The sequence below is a fragment of the Neodiprion fabricii genome, chromosome 2 (assembly GCF_021155785.1).
Source record: "Neodiprion fabricii isolate iyNeoFabr1 chromosome 2, iyNeoFabr1.1, whole genome shotgun sequence".
NCBI classification, from domain to species: domain Eukaryota; kingdom Metazoa; phylum Arthropoda; class Insecta; order Hymenoptera; family Diprionidae; genus Neodiprion; species Neodiprion fabricii.
In genome coordinates this window covers 26,832,527-26,844,429 of record NC_060240.1, presented here as the reverse complement: position 1 = coordinate 26,844,429, position 11,903 = coordinate 26,832,527, and the positions used below count along the sequence as shown (strand labels likewise).

The 11,903-nt window shown below is 35.9% G+C and overlaps 1 protein-coding gene across 1 annotated transcript in view; it reads left to right on the top strand.

Moving 5' to 3' along the window:
- Positions 1–1,578: 1,578 nt before the first annotated feature.
- The window catches only part of LOC124175681, a 35,979-nt gene continuing 25,654 nt past the window's right edge, over positions 1,579–11,903 (top strand). Inside the window, exon 1 of the mRNA XM_046556081.1 lies at positions 1,579–1,802. The gene's annotated coding sequence lies outside the window, so the exon portion shown is untranslated. The remainder of the gene's footprint in view (positions 1,803–11,903) is intronic.

Sequence of the window (11,903 nt, the reverse complement as noted above, 5' to 3'; positions counted from 1 at the left end):
TTGCTACGAAAACTACACGGAGGGAAAGGAGTTCTTGAACCAACATAAAATTGATTTTGTCGGAGTCTATACACTTGAATCTAGTATCCCTGATTTGTTCCAAATACGATCACTTCAATTCAACAATTTCGATTTAGTTAGTTTGTCAAAATGATTTAGTCAAGCGAATTCCTTGATTCAAGAAAAGCTCTTCGTGTCACGATCGAGTGAAGTATCGCTTCGAGCGAACCTTTTCACGTGTTTCCGACATTGAGTCGACCGAATATCATTTCATTTGAAGTTCGTGCATTGTCCCTCGAAGTCGCACGTTCGTTGACAGAAGCAGTTGGTTACTTCAAATATAATAAGTACATGAATCCAGCCAGCAATGAATTCACATCGGTCGAATTCCATACTTTGTTGATCTAACCGAAGCTGGTTTCGCGTAACTGGTTGAATCGGTTACACTTATTTGTTAACAAGGTAAAAGAAACACCGCACGGCGTGCTTTGAAACAGGTTGAGAAAATCAGCTACGGGTAACGTTAAACGTATACTATATACAACCGAAGAAAGCATAACGTCAAGTTTCGAGTGACCGAGAGTGATAACATATCTATTTTGGAAAATCCTGGAAAGTCGGCTTCTGTCCGTCATTTTGAACAAATGGTACAAGAATTTCTGATTTTGCAAATATCTATATTCTTGCTCCAACGTAAAGAAAGCTGTGATTACTTTCGAAGATAATTTGATTATATTATTAATTAAAGTATATTATTAATTGAATAAAATTACAGTATTGATTCAAGACCGAACTTAATAAGATATTTTTGAAAGTTCCGTGACAAAACGGTAATACGTATATTTCCTTACATCTAATTTGAACTTACAAAAATCGTATGCTGTGAACCGCCTCTTAATACTTGAGTAAAAAATCCTATACCCGATAAGAATATTTTGAAAATAGACGCTTTCATATTAATGAAAATAGACATTCTTCCACCAAAGAAGAAGAAACACCTTCCTAATTCAAAGCAGTCTAACCGTATCATCTTTCAGGTCTCCGATACCGTCTATTCCGGATTTTTCGAGTGATTTGAGCATCTCATTTCTCAATTTCCACTGCAAAGTGAAGAAAAACTCGCGTGTAAAAAGTCTTGAAAGAGATCCAAGAGCTGAAGGGTGTTGAAGCGAACCCAGCGGAACGTCGGAAAAAAGGGTAAGAAGAGGGAAAATGTGGAAAGACTGGAAAATAAAATCATCGCCTGTCGTGAAAACGGATCCCACGGAAAACGATGAACATAAAATATTATCACTGTCGCGATTTAGCTGTTGTTGTTGCTGCTGCTGTTGTTGTTGTTGTTGTTGTTGTTGTAATACAGGCACGCATGTACCGCTCCTACGTACACGCGTACGTCTCCAAATGTACCTGAGGACACACGAGTCTTGGATTTTCTCTATTTGCGGGGATGTTTCGCCCTCCTCGAAGGGCGGCGAGGGGGTGAGAGAGGGTGAGAACCGGTAGCCACCGAGCGGAGCGCTAACGTTGGTAAAATCGATGTGAAACGGCGGGCGCGCAGTTCTCTCACCTCGGTTTTCTCCACTGGAGTCAGAGCCGTCATTCCACCGTTCGGTTCGGTCGGGTTCGGGTTATTTTCACCCTTAACGTGCTTTCGCCCCGACCGATACACGCTCAGTTCGCGCCCGAACAAATCACGTGCTCCTCACGCCCCCGAAATTCAAAATAGCAAGCTTTGAAAAGCGGTAAAAATTGCCACGTTGATGCCGATGCACCTCGACGTACTTGAATAATCTCCCACACAGGTAAAATCAATCAAATTTTACACTTGTAGTCGTTATTTCATCCCGCAATTTTTCTGATTTCCCGTGTCGGTTTTTTCTTTATTTTTTTTCATTTTTTTTTTTTTCTTCTCTTTTTTCTCTCATTCTCGCACGAAGTGTTTGGACGCGAATATCGTTTCGTTCCGGGTAGTCAGAAATCAGCGTACCGATCGAATTGGAAATAAAATGTGCACTGGTTTCTTTTTTTTTTTCTAATTTTTTTTTGTTCTTCACAGTGACAAGGTAACGCAGTTACACGTTGATTTGATGAACGATGTAACGATTTGTAGAAGGGTCGTTTTTCGATTGACTCGCACGAACCGGGAATTTTATTACCCCATCATTGCAGCCGCGGGGGATTTACTCAACCTGCAACGTTTGATTGTAATTTTCACCACTTACGTAAAAAACATAATACGTAGATCGAACGTCTAGGCATTAAAGTGAATCGAATTTTATCTTGATGAGGATGATAATTAAGTTGTACGAGAAAAACAAGAAGAGACAATAAATTTGAATTCGAAACAAAAGTTACCTTTCACTTGTAACTAAACTACTTTACAGAAATCAATCGAAATGATAAAAACGCCTTCACTTTTTCACGCCAGATGCAAACCAAGCAAATACAATAAAACAAAAAGCTAAAAAACACAAGTAATTCGCTGCACAAATCACGTATTTTATAATCGTTGAAGACTCGAAAGTTTGTTGTTAATCACAATCAGGACTTTAACTATCTTATGCGACGCGGTTAAACTTTTTTCGCTTTCTTTGTTTTTTCGTCATCGTTTCGTTCGAAAGGGGTTGAAGGAAAAAAAGTACCTAATTCGTGCAGTCGGACGATACGCAGAGAATTTTTCACCACCGCGGCATCTTTTTAAGTTCCCTGATTATATGTATACGTGAACCTTTACAGTTCAAATTCGAGTTACTGATTTACTTATTTTACAACTGTCACCAAAGCTTTTTCTCCCGTTAAAACAAACCGTAAGGTAGAATAATTTCAATACAATTACTGCACACATACACGCAGTTTTATTTAACACCGTATGAATTCGCAACGTCTTCTTTTCCCCTCTCGCTTTGACACGATGTTCCGACTATAATCTACCGATGAATACATCCTTAATTAAAATTCATCGAGGTCACAAGCTTTCGCTCGAGATAGAAATAGAGAAATAAAGGAAGAAAGAAAAAACAGAGGGAACAAAAAAATTCGTCTCGGTACAACCTGTAAATACGTTTACGACGTTAAGAAAATGATCGAAGCTGCGACAAAAGGGATAAATTTTAGAAAATATATTCAGTCATTTCCACTCACACGTTTTTATTATTACAATCTACTCACAACTCACTCCTTATATACTTATGCTTTTATATATTTTGAATTAATTTTATTCATTACGACAAAAACTTTTTTTTATGCATGAAAAAGTAACACTTTGTGTATTACCACATTTACATACTACGATATAGATATAATAGATTCAGGTACATTTTTAAATCACTCCATAATGATTATCATAACGTCTTAATAATATTAATTATAATATTATTATTATTTTCATTGCTGTTGTGATTATCAATCTTGCGGTAAAAAAGCCGTTATAATTATAATACACGTTTGTAAAGCTGCGGTGAAAAAAGCTCGCTGTCTAGTGGGGAGAGCAGGACAGAACGTGTTATAACGATGATGATGATAATAATAATGACGTTTATAATGATAATGATGACGATGTCAAGGGAAGATTAAAAAGAGTGAAGAAAAAAAAAAAAAAAAACACGAGGCGAGGGGAAAAAGCGAGAAGACATTTTTTTTCGCGTTTTTTTTTTGTTTTTTTTTTTTTTTCCCTTCATCTCATACCGCGCAAAGCAAAAACGAAACAAGTGATTGATTAGCAATTAAAGTGCTCTCACTGATTGCGAGATCTTCGGGTGTCGCGGTATAATTATAATTGCAATTAAGTTTCCGCGTCTTGTTTATGAGAGAGGCGCCTTGACATTTTACACGTGTAACTTGTCAATGCATGTGTGCAAAGTTATTTCCGCAGCTCAAACAGATACGTATACAACACCGAGGCAAAAACGAACAAACAAACAAACAAACAAGCAGGCAACAAAACAGAAAAATGAAAAGAATAATAAAAAGAAAAAAAAAAAGACACCTCGCAACGTCCCCGGGTGACCCAGATTCCAGTTGTTTTTTAATTGTGAAACCTAGTGCATCACGAAGCTGTCCATTTTTTTTTTTTTTTTTTCTTTTTTTTCTTTTTATCCCACACCTTTCACGATTTTCGACTTTCCAGTATTTTCTCCGCGTTATTTCTGCGGCTTTGCATTTCATTATTCCACGTGCAACGCATGTCTGAATTTATCACGCGTGAATCGGTGGTTCGAAATACCCGAATTATCATTACCACGGTTAAAGTTCCCAGCCTCCTTGTTGCCTCCTTGTTGCCAACCGTTGCCTTTCGGTATTTCGCTGATTCAAACTCGTTTGTTATACGACTCGTCCGGCAATCATAAATTTCTGCATTTACATGGCTCGCGTAATTCGAGCTTTATTCTACACGTGTAGATGGGCGGGCACTAGAATTTTCACAACCGTTATATAATCTAGCTCGTTTATTTTCATGCGCACATCTCGAGATTCTCTTAATTTATCATTCCTTTTATACAGCCGTACAAAATACTGCATACTACGCGTTAAGTTGGCGATACTGCGGTATAAAAGCTCTCGCAGTTGGTAAAGAGGCGGTTAGAGAATTCGGAATTGAGCTTCCACTTCCTGACTTTAACGAACTTCTCTACCTCTCTCCTTTGGTTTATTGAAATTCTCGTTCCTCACCTTTCCCTCGCCGACTGATGAAAGAAAAAACATTTCTGCTTTATGAAAGTTCAAAATATCGGTTACGATTCGTGTATTGCGTGACATTGTGTACGGAATAAATTGCGTAATATTGAAATTTTATACACAAGTCGCAAAATGATTTTGCAAACTAAACTCATACATATGCTTGACAATTTTACGAATTCTTTCTTCGCTATTTTATTCTCCATTTTCCTTTGGAAATGCCGTTTTTTCACCATTTTCAACTGTTTATCCGCAATATTTTTCGTATTTTCAACATATTTCTACCTAGCTATGAATTTCGTTTATGCGCTGCTGACCTGCGTAGCTTGTTTTTATTGCCGTGGAAGAGAATGCTTAACGGACTTCATTGTGAATTCATGGCTTGGGGAATGAATTGATTAGATAGGACCAAACCCAATTTGAATGAAGCGTGATGTGGGTATAACTAATTCAAGTGAAAACAGAACAACTAGGTTTCAGAATCATTTTCTCAAATCGTTGACTTATATTCGAAGTATAAAGATTTCACTTTTAGGTAATGAAAAATTAAAGTGTTTAATCGATGCCTTAATGGCAATATGGATGAAAATTTATCGGAACTCGTTAAAAAATTTCGTTGTAACAAAGACAAACGATAAAAATTTCACAGCAAATAATGTGTCTATTTTGTTTCACAAACAGAATCACGAAACAGTTTCGGAAAATCAACGATCGATGTATGAAATTATTACGTTAAAATGAAAAAACGTAGTCTACTACAATCGAGCTTGCAAAAAATTTTGCCGCAGAAAACTGTCGAATTGGAGGAAAAAGCTTCGAATCGAATTTAATATTCCTCGAGTAGAAAAGTCCATCATACAGTTCCGTTGAAAAACAACGGTGCAACATTTTTTTCTAAGTAAAATGTATGTGTGACCCAGACTACACGATTTATGCGACGGGTACGTGAGGAGCTTTCGATTTGTGCCCCAGACGTTAAGCTCTGGTTTAACTCCTCGCCAAACTTGTCCAGTCATGCAGAGTTATCATTCAATTGTTCATTCGGGTTGCGCAAAGGTCTGCATCCAACCATCTAAACCCAATCTCTTCGACTTATCCGCGAAGTCGGTTGAACAGTCGAAAGATCGAATCCCAAGTCAAGAAAACTTTATATTTTCTTCTTCCTTCTTTAGTTCCGAATTTAATTTAGGTGAAATATTGGATGTAGAATCAGTCAGCGAATAACTGTGAAAAAAAAAAAATATACAATTATCTTACGAAATAATGTAAATGATATATAAACAAAAATAAGTAAACAAATCGAATCCGAAATTGATGAAATCGAGAAACCGACCAGACTTGCAATCTGGTGTAAAAGAAACGCCCGAAAGTTTGAGAAATCTTTCGAATATTTGGGAAATCAATGAAACCAAGTACCCAAAATGTCCGCCAATGTTGTAAGAATATTTAAAAACTTATATGAAATATTTTGGTTTGATGTTAAATTATGTAAAAATTTTCACTAATCCAGTGAAATCATTTTGAGTCCCTGAAATTCTCCTCAAGTTTTATATAATCTTGCAGTATAATATTTACAATTAGAGAAAAATTTCCGGTTATTTTCATCCTTTCTTTCGAATTCCTGCAAATGTTGCGAAACGTTTTAAATCGCGTCACTGGTTTACTTGATACAGAAATAACGTTTCCATCACGTAGGTACTCGAGTATTGGTTTAGACACGTTTTTTCCTCACTCTCTTCTTTCCTTTTTCACTTTATTTTCTCTTCATCAACTACGACCCGTCCGACAGAAAGATTTTTGCTATATTCTATCGCATCTGGTGGCATCTAAAATCAAGCGAGCTTTCATCAGAACGTACAACTTCAACGGTTTTTTACCGCCAAGTCAAAGTTGACCGCTGTGGCTGTGCAGAATGGGCAGCTGAATCGAATTTAGAAGGTAGAGTGCCTACGAATATTTTAAGAAATTTCGAAACAAGTTCGCTCGGCTACGATTCGACTCTTCCAACCGCGAATCTTTTTCCATCGCACGATTTCATTCAATCTTGGTTTACAGTTTCTTGATACATTTTATTATGCGAAACCGCCCCCCTTACGGAAAAAACTCAAAACCGAGAATTTGGGGGTGAATTCGTACCCTAAAATTTTTTCTTATGGGAATTTAGGCTTATACACGAGTTGGGGGTTCGAATTCACCCCCAGGTTGAGAATTTTTTTCGTACGTGTCCTCGCCTTTCAATCCGAGGTCGACGCAGTGAACTTTAAACAATTTAAAACGTAATTTCCAATCTGATTGACCTAGATTCAAGAAACAACGAAGATTTGGCTACAATGGTTTCTTTTTTGGACTCGTGATATTTTGGCACAAATAGTATTGGTGGAAACGACCAAAACAAGTGGGAGAAAAAGCTCTGACGAATAACAGTTCGCAAAACAAACAAATCCGTAAGTTTTCGGTTAGACGGCGATAGCAGCGTACAGTATAGTCTAAATTGAAATCGATTTAAAGAAATCGAATGTTGGCTTTTTTAAAACTCTTCAGTAGCTCGAAGAGGGTTTAACATTGAAAATGAAGTTGTCGTTATGGTTTTTAGATAGGTACAATCTGTACGATGAATGTTTTAAGAATCCAGCCGCGTTTGGAAATTTATCTCGAATTATATAATTTAAAATATGTTGCAACGATGATAAAAAGCGAGAATGAGAAGAAAGTGAGTGTCGCGTATGGGGTTTGATCAATGATACGAAAGTTGGTTGACCAAAAATTCATCCTTGTTATTAATTTTGTTACGCACCAAGAGAAATTTGTAGTTTCGGTTACTTTTCTCAGTGCGTGATTGCTGTGCATTGATTATTTATTAAATTTTTGTGTCGTTAAAAAATACAGAAATAGAGAATACTGGTATTAGAAACAAAAATGATTCAAAATCTAATATATTCGTTAGATTTTACTGTACGATGGCATATTTTATCCGTCAGAGTATTTTCAATTCTTGTGCATAATCAATATTGGCGCAAGGTTGTACAACTAAAAACCTAAATGGTAAAAAAAAAAGAAAATTAATTTCACAATAAATAAATTTGTAGAAAATAGTCTTCTGAATAAAATATACTATCGTAGAGTGAAGTTAAATGTCGTCTATACTATATTTTTAACAATTTTGAGCGTCAATATCTGAGCTTTTGTTAATAATTTCTGTATTTTCTACTTTTGTATTTTAAAATAAATCTTTGCAGCTTAACAATATAGTAATCGGGCAAATACTCAGTCTACGATCAACTCCCAATGAATTGAATGAAAATTATCGATATTTCACCTACGAAACTTCTTACTAATTTTGCACGTAATTCGAACCACGAATGATTCGAACCGAAATGATTGTGTGCAACTTTTTTGATTACCAATTGCTTAGAAATTATACTCGTATTTCAACTCTCGAAGTGAAAAATGGTGGTCCAAGTGGCCACCGTAGCGGAACAATACAACTGATGAGAATACAGTTGATTATTAGTTGGTACAAGCGAACGATCCGTTGACCTAGTTTGAGGTCTTCGCCTCAACAACGCAACCTAAATTCGCGATTTTCCGAATCCCGCAAACCGCCCGTCACATTTCCTGCACTGACAATGAGAAAAATTTCATTTGGTACTATAGTTAGAAAAATTTAGTAAAACAGGTATCGTTAAAAAAATTGTTTGAATATTGTTGAAATTACGAAAAACGAGGTACGCCTAACCATTTTGCGCTATCGTCGATCCTTTTTTTGGTAATTGCAACGCAAAATCAGTTTATTCGGTTTACTCTACTTTTTTAGTCAAACAAGGCTTTAACGTCAATTTATTGTTGCACAAGCATTAAATTTTCGCAACAGTTGCAAAAAAATCTAGCAACAGCGATCGTAACGAGAAAGAATAGTAACGGATACTAGACTTTCCGGTAACGGCTAGAAAACTAATTTTCATTTTCTACCTAGAACTGTATTTTTCGATTGTGGTAAAAAATGGAAATAGTTAAGAACTAAAAGTTTCTCTCAGTGTGGTCCGCCATTTTATTTATTTATTTACATTTCAATTCGTATTCCAGCGATTACTTTTTCTTTCATCGATCGCATAATCAATATCAATGCTACCGTTTAATAAAAAGTTTAAAGAACAACCTTGCGAGGTTTGAATTCCCTAGGAAACTTTCCTCCCACGTTACCGCTGCATCTTCTCCGTCTTCTGATTTTTATCCCCGCGGTAAACACGCCAGTCACGTAAATATCCACATCTATGCGAGGTATAAACGTGGTTGATACGGTCTCCTCGGTTTTTTTCCTCTAAAACTGTGAATAATAAAATATCCGCGGATCATATAAGCAGCGTAAGTGTTGGAGGGCGTATCGCACCAGCGGGGGTGAAAAATATCCAAGCGCATGTATGCAGGGAGGGTTGAAAATTTTACGAGACCTGAGAAGCGTAAGAACAAAACCGCACACTCTGCATGAATCCGTACGCAAAAATTGTACATTTCGCAGCGTAAATTTTGTTTCTTCGTTCTTTCTCTCTGGTTTTTCTTTTCCTTTTTTTTTTTTTCTTTGACGTTTCATCATGAGTAGAAAGGGTGGAGTCGTATATGTATATGTATATATATATATATATATGTATAAAAGAAGTAGATTTTCAGTGAATAATAAAATAAATCGTCGAAAATCAAGTGTTATTTTATTCAGAATACTCACCACCGACGTCTATGTATTCACTATCTATGTACGCATGTGTGTACAATTGTACATACCTACATCCATATACAGTTATCGTAAATTCTCGTTCGAACATTTCGTTCCAATTCAGTTATATTATACAGACGGACAGATAAACATCTATACATATATATTATATACGCTATGAAGGTGTTGCGTAACTGGGTGAAAAAGTTTCGTCTGTGTAAGTAAGTAGTTTTTCCCATCCGAGGATTCCGAGAGCGAGATATTTCCTACTTTTCTTATCTTCGACGACTATTCGTCTTCCCGCAGTATTAGTTTATATTCTTGCGTGGTAGTGACTATGTTTTATACACTTTCGCTGTGTAACCTGATTCTACTGTTTATTACAGCCAATCTAATTATATCAGGGGAATTTTTTTTATTTTTCTACCTCCCTTACATATTTCATTCGTTCATTGAGTCGTTCGTTCTTTCATTTATTCGTTTGTATTTTCACCGCTTTCCTCTCATCCACTATTCGTTCGACTTTCCAGCCTCTTTGCGAAAAACTAATCAAAACTCTCGCTATTTTTCATCGCGTCGTATGAAAGATTGTCATTTTTTATCACATCGTATTTATCACGCAGAATCCCAAACATCTATTCGTTTTTTTTTTTCTTTCGAACTGATATATATATATATATTGACAGGTTCACCAATTAATTAAGGGACAAAGTTTCGATTTTTCGATATTTTTTGCAACGTACGTAAGATTCTGAAATCCTGCAAGCTTTTGATATCTAGCTATCACGATTTAGGAAAAAAAGATCGATCAACTTTTCGCCTTTAAACAAATTGATTCTCACTATCGAATTTTCACCGTAACATTATTGGAAAAAAATAAATATAATCCAAGGTATTTTCAACGCAGAGAAATCTAATCTTTTTGACTATGGAAGCCGTTTCAACAAAAATTCACAGTAATCGTAAAAAACACAGTGTTTCATAAGAAACAACTTTTTTCAAAGTCCTCCAACCCTTATCTGAAGTTTAACATTTCGTGAGAAAGTTCGCTGTTTTAAGTTTCAGCGAAAATTTTTCATTCTATCTACATTTCTGTGCGGAAATATGCGCGTTTGTCGGTCTCGTAAAAACTGACTACGATTAATAAAATTTAAGTCGAGTGAGTAACCGTCGTAAAAATGATAAAGATAATCTTCTGGAGCAGATTTTCGACCAAACAAGTTATGCGGTATCGATTTCTTGCTCCGCTTCTCCTTCTTCTAATGTTTTTTCTCTTTATTTCTTTTCCAGTAAAAAATTCCAGAGCTTTCGCGTCCCGACTGGTTTCAATTGCTCCATATTGTATATATACCAATTATTTAAAGCGCATTGTGCCGTCAAGTTGCTACTCCCTTTTTCTTCCTTTTTTTTTTCATCCCTCACGCGGTCCCTTCTCGCTCGAAGAATTCTCAACTCGACGAAAGTAAAAATAACATTTCTTATTCTCCTTATTCTTCTCCTTGTTTATCCACTTGTTATTTCCTCCGCCACTCCGTGCAGTCGTTACGTTTCTCCATATTATTATTGTTGTTATTACGTCTATTTTTCTCATATATTTTATTATACGATATACTTCAAGAAGCCGAGCGAACTTGCAGCGTAAGTTACAAGTCCGAAATGAATTGGAGCTGGAAAATGTAACGCATATAATTCAGGTTTCGAAAATTGTTTACTTCTTTGTTATCAGCCGGGCTCGACTGGTGGAATAATTTTTTCAACTAACCGAACAGCGTCAAACTTCATCTTCTCCTTTGATGCTCCATCCTCAGCTCCGATTCGAAAATATTCCGATCAAACGGCGATAAAATATTACGGTTTATCCAAAATTGTTAATAATAATTGATCGGTACGTTGGTTGAAACTTGCGATGAAAACATGTTTTTTTTTTTTTTTTTATCCAAGTCAAAAAATGACAGTTATTGTTTGGATAAAATTTCCCTCGACGAAATTCAATAGCTTGTTTGAGTTTTTGATTCGGCATTTTTTGTGTCGACACTTGTTTTTGACCAATCGCGATGACAGAGTGGCAATATATATGTAAATTGTAAAGGGGTTAGAAAAACCTTATAAAAACGTGATTGTAGGGGCTGGTGTGTTGTAATATAATATGGTTGTAGCTCAGTTCCGTTACAGCAGCCTATCTCACTCTGAAAATATACATTTTTCTCTCGAAGAAAAAAATTTGCCTAATAATATACCCATTAGAGAATAAATGGCAACTGGTGAGATTATTTTTTGAATCAACCTTTTGAATCTTAGTGATAAGTATTCTCACCACTTATTTTATATCCATTTTTTGTATATTTAGAGAACCTTTCACCATATTTCTTTGCGGTTTTTTGCTATTTCTCATAGTACACCAATAGGCTTTGATTGCTCGAGAGTATTTATTCCGATATAATGTAAAATATTATTGTTACATAAAAATCGTGAAAATTGAAGGAATAATTCGTTTCTGTGATGGTTACCCTTCTACACGTAC